This window comes from Lygodium microphyllum, chromosome 27 (genome assembly GCF_053477565.2).
Source record: "Lygodium microphyllum isolate KBCC chromosome 27, Lygodium_microphyllum_v1.1.10, whole genome shotgun sequence".
Lineage (NCBI taxonomy): Eukaryota > Viridiplantae > Streptophyta > Polypodiopsida > Schizaeales > Lygodiaceae > Lygodium > Lygodium microphyllum.
In genome coordinates, this window is record NC_141161.1 from 129,544,195 (window position 1) to 129,556,694 (window position 12,500).

The following is a 12,500-nucleotide window of genomic DNA, read 5'->3' on the forward strand; positions in this document are numbered from 1 at the left end:
GGCTTTTTCTTTTTTTGATGGAGTTATTTGTGATGATTGCTACCATGTGAGTCCACCCTCGACTCGATTACATTTGAGGAGTGGAGGCACATTCGAGGTCTATGATTGAGAACCGCATTATTTGTTGGAGTGTTGAGGCGGCTCAAGGGTCGGTAGGAGGAACAGGGGGGTTCTCCTCGAGCCAAAGGGCGAAGGCATCTTTTTCGCGTTCACGGGCCTCCGCTTCTGAGATCCAAGTGGCCTCCTTGAGTGGACGCCCGCGCCACTTGGTGAGGTATTCGGGGAAGCCTCTCTGTTCCCGGCGTCGGAGGAATGCTTCGACTTCGAAGGGACCATTGGAATGGAGCATTGGTACTCGCCGTCCCCATTGGTTGTCGGGATAGAACCTGCGCAGAAGATGAGCATGAAATGCATTATGAACACAAACACTGTCCGGCAGGTCCAGCTTGTAAGTGACTTCGTTCAGCACTTGAGTGATTCGGTAGGGTCCATAGTAGCGGTGATTGAACTTTGGGGTCATGTTTTTGGGAAGGGACATATTCTTAGAGCTCACTAGGACCATGTCTCCTTTGGCGAATAGTACAGCCTTTCTCTTCTTGTTTGCTTGCTCTGTCATTGTTATCTTGCTCTGCTCGAGACTTTGCTTAGCTGCTGCATTGCGATCTCTCCATTTCTTCAGGAATTCTTCTGCATCTTGATCCTCCGCTTTGGCCGCTCCGGATGCTAAGGCCAGTGGTGTGATGACTTCTTTTCCTGTAGCTAACTCAAAGGGGGTGTACCCTGTAGCCGAGTGGATGGAGCTATTATAGTGAAATTCCAAGACATCCAGGTACAAGACCCAATCTTTCTGATCCACTCTAGCATAGCTGCGGAGGTAATCTTCGATGCCTTGGTTGACTCGTTCTGTCTGTCCATCTGTCTCCGGGTGGAAGGATGATGAGAATCTCAGTTGGGTTTCCAGAGTCTTGAAGAGTTCTTTCCACATGTCGCTCATAAATCTTCCATCTCTGTCTGATACAATGGCCAGTGGTAATCCGTGCAATTTGAATACATGTGTGAAGAAGAGGCGTGCTACCTCCTTGGCATTCAGTGGTGGTTTGGCCGGGATGAAGTGGGCCTGTTTGGAAAAATAGTCCACGACTACAAAGATGATTGTGTACCCATGGGATTCCGGTAGCTCCACAATGAAGTCCATGCTGATGACATCCCATGGGTGGTTAGGTACTGGTAATGGTTGTAGTAGTCCGGCTGGTCTTGATCTGGGTGCTTTGACCAATTGGCAAGTGGGGCAAGTTTTGATGTAGTCTATCACTTCTTCCTTCATGTTCGGCCAAAAGAACTGCTTCCTAAGGGCCTCCAAGGTTTTGCTTTGCCCTTTGTGGCCTCCAATCTTGCCGTCATGTATCTCATGTAGGATGAGTTTCTTTAATTCCACATTGTTGGGGATATATAATCTTTTGCCTAAAAATAGAATGCCCTCTTCTAAAGTGTACATTCCATGGGGGGTCTTCTCTGCTTCCACATCTTTGATTATCTTGTGCATGTCTTGATCTTGTTCTAGTGCCTCTTTGACAAGTTCTATGAAGTTGCTGCTGACCACACTGACAGCTTTCAGGTCAGCTTTCTGGCTCAAGGCATCGGCTATTTTGTTAGTAGAGCCGGGTTTGTGCTTAATTTCCAGGTCAAATTCGGCTAGGAAGTTTAGCCAACGGGCTTGCTTTGCTGATAATTTGGGTTGGGATTGGAAGTATTTGAGGGAGATGTTGTCGGTGAAGACTATTGTATGCTTGTCTTGAACATAGTGCTTCCATTTTCTAAGGTAGTGGATGACTGCCAACATTTCCTTCTCATGTGTGCTCCACCTTGTTTCAGCATCCGTAAATTTCTTTGACTCATATGCAATGGGGTGCCCCTCTTGGACCAGTACACCCCCTATGCCATAGTGAGATGCATCTGTAGAGATTTCAAAGGGTTTGGTGAAGTTTGGTACCCTTAGGACGGGAGTTTGGCTCATGCACTTCTTCATCTGCTCAAAGGCTTCCTGTTGCGCCTTTCCCCATGTAAATGAGTGGTCGTCTTTGGTGAGGTGGGAGAGGGGGGCAGTGATGAGGCTGTAATCTTTGATGAATCTTCGACAAAATACTGTGAAGCCTAGGAATTCCCGTACTTCTCTTACAGTCTTCAGTACAGGCCATTTTTGGACAGCTTCCACTTTCTTAGGGTCCACTTTGATTCCATCTGCTCCTACAATAAAGCCTAGGAACTCCAATTCTTTCACTGTAAATTCACATTTTTCCGGCTTGGCGTATAACTGATGTTGCCTCAGCTTCTCAAAGACTTGGCGTAAGTGTTGCTTGTGCTCTTCTAAGGTCTTGCTGTAGACTAGGAGGTCATCTATGTAGATAATGACAAAGATATCTATCTCCGGTCTAAAAATTCCATCCATGAGGCCACAAAATGTGCCTGGCCCATTGCTTAGGCCGAACCCTAATACTAGCCACTCAAAACTACCAGATCGAGTGCGGAAGGCTGTTTTTGGGATATCTTCTTCAGCTATGCGGATTTGGTGGTATCCTGATCTAAGGTCAATCCGACTAAAGTGTTTGGCCCCATGCAGTCTATCTAAGAGATCTTCCACTAGGGGCATAGGGTATTTGTTCTTTATGGTGATTTTGTTAAGAGCCCTATAATCCACACAGAGTCTAAGTCCCCCATCCTTCTTCTTTACAAAAAACACTGGAGCACCAAAGGGGGATTTGCTAGGGCGGATGAATCCTTGTTCTTCTAGTTCATGTAGTTGCTTCTTCAATTCCATGAGCTCAATGTGGTTCATGCGATAGGGAGCTCGGGCCAGTGGAGAAGACCCTGGAATCAACTCGATCTTGTGATCCACATCTCGACTGGGTGGCAGGCCCTTGGGTAATTCGGCTGGCATTACATCTTTGAATTCTTCAAGTATTTCTGCCACTTCTGTGTTCCTCTTCTGTTGTTTCAGTTTCTTGCCATCTTCTTCTTCTTCTATTGGTCGGATCATACACAGGTAGACCATATCTCCTTGTTTGACTGATTTCTCGACTTGCTTTGCACTGCATGTCATGATACGTGGCCTGATGACGGTCCCTTGGACTGGTGCTTTTTGGGTCTGGCCCTTTGGTTGGTTTGCAGCTGGTTTTACTGTTTGGCATGATACTCCTGGCTTGTTCTCCTTCATTTGCACCTTGATTGGGGTCCTACCAGGTAGCTGCATTCTTTCACAGGGTACTCTGACGCCTTCTCCTTGCATATCTAGCATCATTTCATTCACACCCTTACCGAACATTGCAATGACATACTTGTCATAGAATTCTAAGCTTAGTATCACTTCAAAATCATCCATGGGGATTACTAAGAAGTTGAGTTTCGCTTTCCACTTGTCGGCTTCCACTTGGACTGCAAAGACTTGTTTTACCTCCTTGGCTTCTCCTTGTGCAAATGTTACTGTTAACCCTTCTGGGGCTTTGGATAGTTTCAATCCATGCTTTGCTGCACACTATGGTGTCATGAAGTTGTGGGTTGCTCCTGTGTCCACCATGATAGGTTGGTTTCCTTCGCCCATTCGACCTTTGATGTATAGATGGTGGACTGCTGCTACTCTAGCTGCCATGCATTGGGGTCGGGCACTAACTGACCCTACCCTTGGGTGGTCCATGCTCTCTTCACTCCCATTTGGAATTTCCTGGATACGTGGTGGTTGTGGTTCTTCTCCTCCATATGCACAAGCTGCATTCACCCTTGATCCACTCGATGAAGCTGTGTCTTCTATTGGGCATCTGTTTTGGTAGTGTGGACCCCCGCATTTGAAGCATCTGATGCCAGTGGAAGGGCCTGGGGGTCTCCACCATGATGTGTTTGATCCTGCGGGTCCATATGATGTGCTGGGGGTTGGCCTGTAGTGATTGTTTCCCCATCTCCCTGCTGCTCCTCTTGGTACTAATGCTGTTTGGGATACGGTCGTGGTGTTAGTGGTGTTTTGACTCCTCGTATCTGTGAATGCCCCTCTAGGAGTATTGGGCCTTTGGTTCCAGGAGCTGCTGTTGTTGAAGGTGTTGTTAAAGTTGTTGTTGAACCTGTTTTGGTTTCCTTGCGCTGTTCTTCTGCCTTCCAGGTCCACCAGTCGTTCGGCCATTCTCATGGCTTCTGCTAAGCTTGTTGGCTCCTGCCTCTCCACATCTCTTCTAGCCCATTCTTGCATTCCAAACAAAAATCCATGTAGCTTAGTGTCGGTATCCATGTTTGGTAGCTGCAGCATGATTTGCCTATATTTGCTGACATACTCTTTCATCTTCCCCTGTGCTTTCTTGAGGTTCCTCCATTCATCTCTTACTTTGAATTTCTCCAGCTTTGGAACAAAGTAGTCCCTCAGTTCTTCCTGGAGTTCTTCCCATGAACAGATTGTGTGGCCCTGCTCCTGTTCTAACAGGTACCAACTGGCAGCGTCCTCCTCCAAGTAAATGGCTGCCACTTCCGCCTTCTTGTCTTCGGTGATTCTTGAATACTTTAAGTACCTATCCACTTCTGCGATCCATTTCTTTAGAACCAATCCATCTCTCTCTCCCTTGTACTTGGCGGGTTGGGGCATCTTGAATTTTCCATAGTCATCTTCTGAACTACTGCTATCTTCCTCTTCTTTGCGATGGTGCTTCTTCTCCTTCTTCTTGTCTTTCTTTTTGCTTCCTAATTCTACTACTTTCTCCTTCTCCTTCCTTGTATCTTGCGCCCTCCTAGATGATTCCTCTCTACCTGTTCTATCCATCTCCTCTTGCATTCGGTGTCTCCTCTCCTCTTCTTGTTGTTGACTCACCCATTCTCTATAGCCCTGCTCTACTTCTAGTTTCTTTCTCCTTTCTTCCTCTTCCTCTTTCATCTGCATGTTCCTCCATATTGACTCTAGCATGCCTGACATACCATCTATTTGTCTTTCTAGTCCGGCCACCTTCTCCTCTTGGGCCACTCTCCATTCTTGTCCCCTACTCTTCTTCCTCTCCTCTAATGTCGGGAGGGTGACGTTCTCCCTTTCTTCCTCCATGTGGTTGGTGGTGGTGTCGATGCGGGGAAGCCGCGTTTTGCTGGTGGTGGTGTGGGTCGTGCCGCGGGGAAGCCGCGTCACGTCTTCAGACGGTGGGACATTGAGGTTGGGGCGTCACGCCGGGGCGACGCGTCGGGGGGGCGTCGCGACGTGGGACGACGCGACGTGGGGCGACGCGACGTGGGTCGACGCGATGTGGGGCGTTACGACGCGGGGCGTCGCGACGTGGGGCGACACGACGTGGGGCGTCGCGCTGTGGGTCGTTACGACTTCGATCTCTTCGGGGCACTGGATCTTTCCTCCTGCTTCCGTGAGCACCTCTTCACTCCGAGCAAGAGTTGCTCTGATACCAAGTGTGATAAACCTGCACTCGTTACGCACTCAACACGGCACAAAAAGGTAACACGATATGAGTTCAAGGTATACTCTTGTATTATTCAATCCAAAAGTGGGACAACATAGACACATCCCAGGACTACACCCTCGTGACGCCGCACATAAGAGGGTTCACCACTGGGTATAGGGAATCACACGTAGAGTGGAAACAAGGCAGGGCTTTCAGTCACTACTACTCCCTATATAGGTGCAACCGGTAGCAACGGCATGGTATAGCTACAAAGCCCTTACAGGTGGTGTGTGTTGAGAGGGGCCGAATTTTTGAGGGGGGGGAGGGGTGGTGTGGTGTGTGTTGAGGGGGGGGGAGAATTTTGGAGGGGGGGTAGGGGTGGTGTGGTGTGGTGTGTGTTGGGGGGGGGGGGAGGGGGGCAGAATTTTTGAGGGGGCGTCATGGTGGGTGGGTGGGTGTGTTAAGGGGAGGGGAGCACGTCGCGTCTTGTCATCTCATGGGGCGCGGGGGGGGGGGGGGGGGGGGGAGGGGGCGTTGCGACATGGTGTGGTGTGTGTTGGGGGGGGAGGGGGGGCATTGCGGTGGGTGGGTGTGTGTGTTAAGGGGAGGGTGGCACGTCGCGTCGTGTCAAGTCATGGGGGGGCGGGGAGGGGGGGACGCGTCGCGTCGTGTCGTGTCATGGGTGGGGGGTGGGGTGGGGATGTCATGGGGGGGTGACAAGACACGACGCGACGTGCCCCCCTCCCCTTAACACACACACCCACCCACCCACCGCGATGCCTCCCCCCAACACACACCACACCACACCACCCCTCCCCCCCCCCACCGCGATGCCTCCCCCCCCAAAAATCCCCCCCCCAACACACACCACCCCCCCCCCTAAAAAATTCGGCGCCCACCCCCTCAACACACACCACACCACACCACACCACCCCTCCCCCCCTCCAAAATTCGCCCCCCCCCCCAACACAAACCACCCCACACCACCCCTCCCCCCCCCAAAAATTCGTCCCCCCCCTCAACACACACCACCCTACCCCTCCCCCCCCAAAAAATTCCACCGCCCCCCACCCCTCCCCCCCTCAACACACACCACACCACACCACCCCTCCCCCCCTCCCCCCCCCCCCGTCAACACACACCACCGCACCCCTCCCCCCCCCCAACACACACAACCCCACCCCCCCTAAAAAATTTGGCCCCCCTCCCCTAAACACACACCATACCACACCACCCCTACCCCCCCCTCAACACACACCACCCCACCCCTCCCCCTACCCCTCCCCCCCTCAACACACACCACACCACACCACACCACCCCTCCCCCCCCAACACACACCACCCCACACCACCCCTCCCCCCCCCAAAAAAATTTGCCCCCCCTCGACACACACCACCCCACCCCTCCCCCCCCCTCAACACACACCACCCCTCCCCCCCCTCAAAAATTCCACCGCCCCCCACCCCCCCCCTCAACACACCACACCACACCACCCCTCCCCCCCCCCTCAGAAATTCGGTCCCCCTTCCCTCAACACACACCACACCACACACCCCTCCCCCACCCCCTCCAAAATTCGGCCCGCCCCCCAACACACACCAACCCACACCACCCCTCCCCCCCCCAAAAATTTGCCCCCCCCCCTCAACACACACCACACCACACCACCCCTCCCCCCCCCCTCAACACACACCACACCACACCACCCCTCACCCCCCCAAAAATTCGCCCCCTCCCCCTCAACATACACCACCCCACCCCTCCCCCCCCCCTCAACACACACCACACCACACACCCCCTCCCCCCCCTCTCAAAAATTCCACCACCCCCCACCCCCCCCTCAACACACCACACCACCCCTCCCCCCCTCAAAATTTCCACCGCCCCCCCCTCAACACACACCACACCACACCACCCCTCCCCCCCTCCAAAATTCGGCCCCCCCCCTCAACACAAACCACCCCACACCTCCCCGCCCCCTCAAAAATTCGGCCCTCCCCGCCCCCCCCCCTCAACACACACCACACCACACCACCCCTCCCCCCCTCTCCAAAATTCGTCCCCCCCATCATCACACACCACCCCACCTCACCCCCCTCCCCTTAACACACACACCCACCCACCGCGATGCCCCCCCCCAACACACACCACACCATGTCGCCACGCCCCCCTCCCCCCCTCGGCCCCATGACATGAGATGACGCGACGTGCTCCCCTCCCCTTAACACACACACCTACCCCTCCCACCCATTAACACACACCACACCACACCACCCCTCCCCCCCCCCCCCTCAAAAATTCGCCCCCCCCCTCAACACACACCACGCCACACCACCCCTCCCCCCCCTCCAAATTTCGCCCCCCCCCAAAAAAAATTGGCCCCCCCCCTCAACACACACCACGCCACACCACCCCTCCCCCCCCCTCAACACAAACCACCCCACACCACCCCTCCCCCCCCCAAAATTTCCCCCCCCCTCAACACACGCCACACCACCCCTCCCCCCCCTCAAAAATTCCCCTCCCCCCCCGCCTCAACACACACCACACCACACCACACCACCCCTCCCCTTCCCCCCCTCCAAATTTCACCCCCCCCTCAACACACACCACCCCACCCCTCCCCCCCCCTCAAAAATCCCCCCCCCCTCAACACACACCACACCACACCACCCCTCCCCCCCCTCCAAATTTTGCCCCCCCCCAAAAATTCGCCCCCCCCCTCAACACACACCACACCACACCACCCCTTCCCCCACCTCCAAAATTCGCCCCCCCCCCCCCCCCACACACACCACCCCTCCCCCCCCCAAAAATTTCCCCCCTCCCCCCCCCTCAACACACACCACCCCACCCCCCCCCAACACACACCACACCACACCACCCCTCCCCCCCCCCCCCCCTCAACACACACCACACCACACCACCCCTTCCCCCCCCTCCAAAATTCGCCCCCCCCCCCCCACACACACACCACCCCTCCCCCCCCCAAAAATTTCCCCCCCCCCCCCCCCCCTCAACACACACCACCCCACCCCCCCCAACACACACCACACCACACCACACCACCCCTCCCCCCCCCCCCTCAACACACACCACACCACACCACCCCTCCCCCCTCCAAAATTTGCCCCCCCCCCCCGCCCCCAACACACACCACCCCTCCCCCCCCCCCCTCAATACACACCTCCCCACCCTTCCCCCCCCCAACACACACCACACCACACCACACCACACCACACCACCCCTCCCCCCCCCAAAAATTCCACCGCCCCCCACCTCCCCCCCCTCAACACACCACACCACACCACACCACCCCTCCCCCCCCCCCAACACACCACACACCACAGCACCCTCCCCCCGCCCCAAAAATTCGCCCACCCCCCCTCAACACACACCACCCCACCCCTCCCCCCCCTCAAAAATTTGGCCCCCCCCTCCAAAATTTGCCCCACCCCCCCTTAACACACACTCCTCCCCCGAAAATTTGCCCCCCCCCTCAACACACACCACCCCACCCCTCCACCCCACCCAAAAAAATTCGCCCCCCCCCCCCAACACACACCACCCCACCCTTCCCCCCCTCAACACACACCACACCACACCACCCCTCCCCCCCCGTCCAAAATTTGCCCCCCCCCCACCAACACACACCGCACCACACCACCCCTCCCCCCCCCTCCAAAATTTGCCACCCCCCCCCCCCGCCCCCAACACACACCACCCCTCCCCCCCCCCAAAAATTCGCCCCCCCCCCCCTCAATACACACCTCGCCACCCTTCCCCCCCCCCCCCCCTTCAACACACACCACACCACACCACCCCTCCCCACCCCTTCCCCCCCCCCTCAAAAATTCCCCCCCCTTCAAAATTCGCCCCCCCCCCCCCTCAACACACACCACCCCACCCCTCCCCCCCCCCAAAAAAATTCGCCCCCCCCCCCAACACACCCCACACCACACCACCCCTCCCCCCCTCCAAATTTTGCCCCCCCCCCCCCCCGCCCCCAACACACACCACCCCTCCCCCCCCCAAAAATTCGCCCCCCCCCCCCCTCAATACACACCTCGCCACCCTTCCCCCCCCCCCTCAACACACACCACACCACACCACCCCTCCCCACCCCTTCCCCCCCCCCCCTCAAAAATTCGCCCCCCTTCAAAATTCGCCCCCCCACCCTCCCCCCTTCTCCCCCCCATACAAAATTCGGCCCCCCTCACCATGACATCCCCCCCACCCATAATACAACACGACGTGACGCGCCCCCCATGACATCCCCCACCCTCCAATGACACGACACGATGCGACGTGCCCCCCCTCTCCCCCTTCACCCTCCACACACACCACACCATGTCACGATGTGCCGCCCCCCCCCCCATGACATCCCCACCCCACCCCCCCATCCATGACACGACACGACGCGACGCGCCCCCCCATGACATCCCCCCCACCCCGCATGACACGACACGATGCGACGTGCCCCCCCCTCCCCCTTCCCCCCTCAACACACACCACATCATGTCGCGACGTGCGGCGCCCCCCCCAATACACACCACACCACACTGTGGACAAAGCCACATTTTGAAGGGGGGGGCAATTTTTTGAGGGGGGGGGGGGGGAGGCGTGGTGTGGTGTGTGTTGAGAGGGGGGGTGAATTTTGGAGGGGGAGGGGTGGTGTGGTGTGGTGTGTGTTGACGGGGGGGGGCGAATTTTTGAGGGGGCGTCATGGAGGGTGGGTGGGTGTGTTAAGGGGAGGGGAGCACGTCGCGTCGTGTCAGGCCATGGGGCGCGGGGGGGGGGGGGGGGGGAGGGGTGCGTCGCGACATGGTGTGGTGTGTGTTGGGGGGGGGGGCATTGCGTTGGGTGGGTGTGTGTGTTAAGGGGAGGGTGGCACGTCGCATCGTGTCGTGTCATGGGGGGCGGGGAGGGGGGGATCCCATGGGGGGGATGTCATGGGGGGGAGGGGGGCGCGTCGCATCGTGTCGTGTCATGGGTGGGGGGGGTGGGGTGGGGATGTCATGGGGGGGGCCGCGGCACGTCGCGACATGGTGTGGTGTGTGTTGAGGGGGGAAGGGGGGGGCGCGTCGCGTCGTGTCGTGTCATGGGGGGGCGCGTCGCGTCGCGTCGTGTCATGGGGGGTGGGGGGGATGTCATGGGGGGGCCGAATTTTTGAGGGGGGGAGGGGTGGGGTGGTGTGTGTTGAGGGGAGGGGCAAATTTTTTAGGGGGGGACGTCATGGGGGGGGCGCATCGCGTCGTGTCGAGTCATGGGGGATGGGGGGATGTCACGGGGGGGGGAGGGGGTTGTCATGTTATGTTGGGGAGGGGGCGCGTCGCGTCATGTCGGGGCATGGTGGGGGGGAGGGGGCATCGCGACACCCCGTGTCACCCCCCACCACACGGCACACCCCCCCACCCCACCGCACCCCCCTACGACACGACGCCTCCCCCCCACCCCACCTCGAAAAACCCCGCTCCATCCACAGCACCCCACCACTCCTCCAAAAACCAAGCTCGACCCACCGTGCCCCGCCTCACCCCCCCACGACACGGTGCACCCTCCACCCCACCGCACCCCCCCACGATGCCACCCGCACCCCACCTCGAAAAACCTCGCTCCCTCCACACCACCCCACCATGCCTCCGAAAACCCTGCTCGACCCACCCCACCTCGCGTGAGGCCCCCCACAACACGGCACACCCCCCACACCCCACCGCACCCCCCCACGACATGGCGCATATCCCCCACCCCCCCTCACCCCACCTCGAAAAACCCCGCTCGACCCACCCAACCCCGCGTCACTCCCCCATGACACGGCACACCCCCCCACCCCACCGCACCCCCCACGACGCCCCCCCCGCACCCCACCTCGAAAAACCCCGCTCCCTCTACACCACACCACAAACGCCTCCGAAAACCCCGCTCGACCCACCCCACCCCGCGTCACCCCCCCACGACACGGCGCACCCCCCACCCCACCGCACCCCCCAACGACACCGCCCCGCACCCCACCTCGAAAAAGCCCGCTCCCTCCATACCACCCCACCACGCCTCTGAAAACCCCGCTCGACCCACCCCACCTCGCGTCACCCCCCACGACACGGCACACCCCCCACACCCCACCGCACCCCCCCACGAGGCAGCGCATACCCCCCCTCGAAAAACCCCACTCGACCCACCCAACCCCGCGTCACTCCCCCAGGACACGGCGCACCCCCCACCCCACCGCACCCCCCCACGACGCCCCCCCGCACCCCACCTCGGAAAACCCCGCTCCCTCTACACCACCCCAACACGCCTCCGAAAACCCCGCTCGACCCACCCCACCTCGCGTCAACCCCCCCACGACACGGCACACCCCCCCACCCCACCGCACCCCCCCACGATGCGGCGCATATCCCCCCCCCCCCGGCACCCCACCTCGAAAAACCCCGCTCGACCCACCCCACCCCGCGTCACCCCCCACGACACGGCGCACCCCCCCACCCCACCGCACGCCCCCACGACGCCCCACCCCCCACCCCACCTCGAAAAACCCCGCTCAATCCACGCCACACCACCACGCCTCCGAAAACCCCGCTCGACCCACCCCACCCCGCGTCACCCCCCACGACACGGTGCACCCCCCGCCCCACCGCACCCCCCCACGACGCCCCCCACCCCACCGCACCCCCCCACGACGCCCCCCCGCACCCCACCTCGAAAAACCGCGCTCCCTCCACAGCACCCCACCTCTCCTCCAAAAACCCCGCTCGACCACCCCCACCCCGCGTCACCCCCCACGACACGGCGCACCCCCCACCCCACCGCACCCCCCCACGACGCCCCCCCGCACCCCACCTCGAAAAACCCCGCTCCGTCCACAGCACCCCACCTCTCCTCCAAAAACCCCGCTCGACCACCCCAACCCCGCGTCACTCCCCCATGACATGGCGCACCCCCCCACCCCACCGCACCCCCCCACGACGCCCCCCCGCACCCCACCTCGAAAAACCCCGCTCCCTCCACACCACCCCGCCACGCCTCCGAAAACCGCGCTCGACCCACCCCACTCCGCGTCACCCCCCACGACACGGCGCACCCCCCCA